General features: G+C 36.0%; 1 long non-coding RNA gene across 1 annotated transcript; it reads left to right on the top strand.

Annotated features, from left to right (window-relative positions):
• Window positions 1-348: 348 nt before the first annotated feature.
• Window positions 349-3,790, top strand: LOC124403226. Its single transcript, XR_006928861.1, has 2 exons — window positions 349-447; window positions 2,994-3,790. It is a non-coding gene; the product is annotated as an uncharacterized LOC124403226 (long non-coding RNA).
• The last annotated feature ends 382 nt before the right edge of the window (window positions 3,791-4,172 follow it).

Below are 4,172 nucleotides of genomic sequence, written 5' to 3'. Positions count from 1 at the left end.
TTAGAGTCTGAATTCTATGTAAAAAGGGGAACAATTGCTTGCCTAATTCTTGTAAATAATTAGATTTTACACACCAATTTTTTAAATAGGTATTGAGACACCCTGGATTCTAAGACCACGCCCACGTTTATCCAGACGCATCCAAAAATATTTTTTATTTTATTCTACAAAGTATCAACGTTTAAAAATGTCTCGCTATACTGAAGCTCCGCCCATAATCAGGTCTTTCCACCAGGCCTTTATTTACTTCACTAATCCTCACCAGTGCTTTCTGGGTCTTTAACACAGATACAAACACTAGAGTGCAACAACTTCCACCATCTTGTTTGTGTTGAAAAGGTCACATGATTGCATCACATGACTACAATTTACCCTAGATGTTTTTTGTAGCCTGAACCTCAGTAAAAGGTCTCAAACGCTGTTGCTTGTTCAAGTCTAGAAAGAAATGTAGGTATTGTGAAGCTGAAACAGAGGTGAAAATGTAATTCTTTGTTGGTTTTCGGGGGTTGAGCTTGTTGAAGGTCTTCATGATCTCTCATCGTCTTCCAGCCTTTTTCTTCCGCTCTTGATTCAAGTGACTCGTCACAGCGTCATGTATTTCACATTTGCTCTTTGTTTGAACTTTGTGATGAAATTGCGGACGTGGGAACACACGTGGGTCAGAACCGCACCGATTACACCGTTAGTCTCGAAACGTTTTAATTACACCTCATATTTACTATAATAGAAAAGAACTAGTGCCACTGTGACCAAACACATTTTGCATTATAGTCAACGTAAAACTGCTTTTTTTAGTTGAGCTACAAACCAGCAGAACATTGTCATTTTCTATAATCGTAGGTTCTTTGCAGAACCTGTTGTCACACAGTCTGTGGTGGAATCGTCCAAAATTTAATTGTAAACTGTGACAAGTGATAATCTTAAATAACAGCTGCAATCATGTAGAGAACATTGTGAAAGATTTGGCCTCATTCTCACACACACACACACACACACACACACACACACCACACACACACACAGCTTCTAAAGCTACACAGCTTCATACACAGCAAGCAGTGATGCACTGATTCCGTTCTACCAGAGCCAGCAGAACATTTTCAGCAGTTTGTGCTAAAGTAGATCTTCTGTAGAAATGGACCAGATGGATTAACCTTCAGTGTTCTTTCATGAAGCATTTTAGGTATGTACTAATCCCTGCACGCCAGAAACACCATGAGATCTGCTGTTTTGGAGACACTCTGACCCAGACGTCTTATCAAAGCTATTCGGATCCTTACACCAATTTCACATCACATCAACTTTAAAAACCGACTGCTTATTTGCTGCCCAATAAATAACTGAACTTCACACTGTAACGAGATAATCAACATTAATCGTTCATCTATCAGTCGGTCGATTGTTAAGGAGGAAATCTTTGAACACGGATTCGGGTTCGATCCACTGAATTTTGGTTTCAATCATCTCAGGGTTTGTAAATACAGGCATTTTTGGCATGTTCTGTAGATAAATCAGCTGTACATGGAAAAATGCAGGTTGGGAAATGTTGCTAATTGGTGCCTGGACCCCAGAACTCACTGCTTGCACCTCAGTAAAAGGTCTCAACATAACGATACAGAGGTAAAAATGGGTCATTCCTTGGTGTTGGTTGTCATGGTAACACTACATGACACTGTTATAAGTTTAAAATTCTATAATTATTAAAAGAAAAACCAGCAAAGACGTTTTCACTGGAGATTTATATCTGCGGGCCGTTTAGTAAAGAACCCTCTGTGTAGACAGAGGTGTGAGGAAAAAAAACATCAGCACAGATGATTGGAGACAGCGAGAGGAACCGGTAAGGAACGCTGAGCAGAAATCACAGCGGGTTTCCTGAGAGAGGACTGGAACAGAAGATGTATGTTGTCTGTAATCCTTCTTCAATAGAATAAAATCAGAAGGGAATTGGATCCAGACTTGTGCACAGATGAGTTCCAGTTGACTGAAAAAAGAGAAAGCAGGATGTTTGGGTGAATTCTAATGATTGGAGATGATTCGACAAAACAGGTTCTTCTTTCTAACAATAAAACCAGGACAGTGTGTTCCCTTATGTGGTCTTATGTATCATGAGGTGTTCACGTGAGCAGGATTAACAGTTTTTTTAGCTTTTCTGAGCTTTTTCTCATTCCCCTAAATTACATTCGAGAGAGAAACAAGACTTCTGTTTGAGTTTGGATGAATTTTGAGTAAAAGACTGGAATTATGGGTGGAGTCTTGCCCTTTTTTTTTTTTACACATTTAGCTTGTGTTTTTTTTATTTTATAATAACACACATTAACCACAGAGCATTTATTACGTACATTTTATCTTTTTTTTTTTTTTTTGGACTTTCACATTCACACAATCATAAAATATTATATAATTTTTTTTAATGTCAGTCTTTATGTTCAATCTATTTTTATTCATTTTTCTTTCTATGTGTATATGTAAATTATTTTTCATTGTATTTTTATCAATTTTTAACTCCATATTTTCCACGTTTGTATTATTTTAATTTTATTGCCTTCTATACAGTGTGAAATATTTCTATTTTCTATTTTATATATATTTACAGTACATGTCAATTATAGCTTATTTTATTGATTTTTTTTTTCTCTATTTATATTATATACATTGTATTTTTTATTCCATATTCTATACATTTATTCAATTTTATAAACCTTTTCATTTATATTCTATTATTGTGTAAATTCTTTTTTTTTTATCTATTTTTTATTCTGTTTTCATAAACTTTTTTATTCATATTTTATTACATTTTTAGATTTTTTCTGTAAATTATATTCTATTATGAACCATTTGTAAATTAAATTTAAAAAGTTATCAGTTGTTCACCAAAATTAATTAACCAGTGTTGTGTTTATTGCAGGTCATTTCTCATCCCTGCTCATGTAGAATTTTGCTTTATAGAAGTTCTTTAATATTTAATTCAATTTAATTTTATTTTATTTGTATAGAGATGAAACAATATAAGAGGAAGAAGCCTTGAGAGAAACCAGACTTCAAACATATCATCATCATCATCATCATCAATCATTCATTATAGTTCCATCATCACTGTTGAAGTTATCAGCTGTTCACTGATGGAGACTCAAGTGCAAAACATCACATCAATTACAGTCCAAAGCCGTCATCATGGTTCCTGAGTGTTCACCAGCCACAGTGTCTTTGGGCTGTCCATGTGAAGAACATAAACATCAGTGGAAAGTGATTTTTCCAAGGGATGAGGACTTCATCAGAGCATCAGGATGGATCAGGAAGGTCTGGAGAACAGAAGGGAACAGGATGATTGAAATCTCAGGAGCATGTGTATCTTGACAGAGAATGAGAGAAGGAGAAAGAGAGATTGAAGTTTCAGGATTAGGGACATGATGCACTCTGAGTGAGTTCACCAAACCAGACGGTTCAGAAGGTCTTCAGATAATCAGGTTCTTTAAAAGGATTTGTGCCAATCTCATCAAGACTGAAATGATCTCTTTCCCTTTTTATCTTGTTGTTAGAGTTGTATATGACTAGCCAGAGTGAAGTTCTTCACGTTTGCGGGTTCACACGGAAGTGTTACACGACACGCTCAGGAACTCACAAGGGACTGGAAATGTTGTAAAGCAAACTGCAGTAAATCTGATTGCTAGATGAGAGAGGTGGGGTGCCAATACTTTTTAAATATAAATGAAATCCACCTGTATGTTAGGAGGCACATGAAAGTGTTTTTTTATTCACATTGAAATGGAACTAAACTGAAACTGAAATCTGATTCACTACTGCTTTTCCTTAGTAAAGTCCACATGACGAGTCTGATGATTTAAAAAAAAACAGCTGAAAAAAAAAATCCAATCTAAGCTCGTTTGGTTTGAGACAAGACGCTGGAGTTGAGAGAAGTGGTGAGAAAGTGCTGATTGTGGTTGATCAGGAGATGTGGAGCATGTGACCACGCCCACATCATGAATATTCAGACAGGGAGTAGGAGGTGTGGCTTGTGACTCCAGAACATCCTGTACTGAGAGCAGGCTGAACTACAGGCCTGTGTTTGAGAGCGTTTTCTTTTTTTTATTAGAGAACAATTGAAGCTCGTCTAAAGTAGCAAAACAAAGAAGTTACTTTTGGATAAAAGTACTCATGTATTAATTTAAAGATCG

Source organism: Silurus meridionalis, chromosome 20, assembly GCF_014805685.1.
Source record: "Silurus meridionalis isolate SWU-2019-XX chromosome 20, ASM1480568v1, whole genome shotgun sequence".
Taxonomy (NCBI): domain Eukaryota; kingdom Metazoa; phylum Chordata; class Actinopteri; order Siluriformes; family Siluridae; genus Silurus; species Silurus meridionalis.
This window is presented reverse-complemented; position numbering and strand designations above follow the sequence as displayed.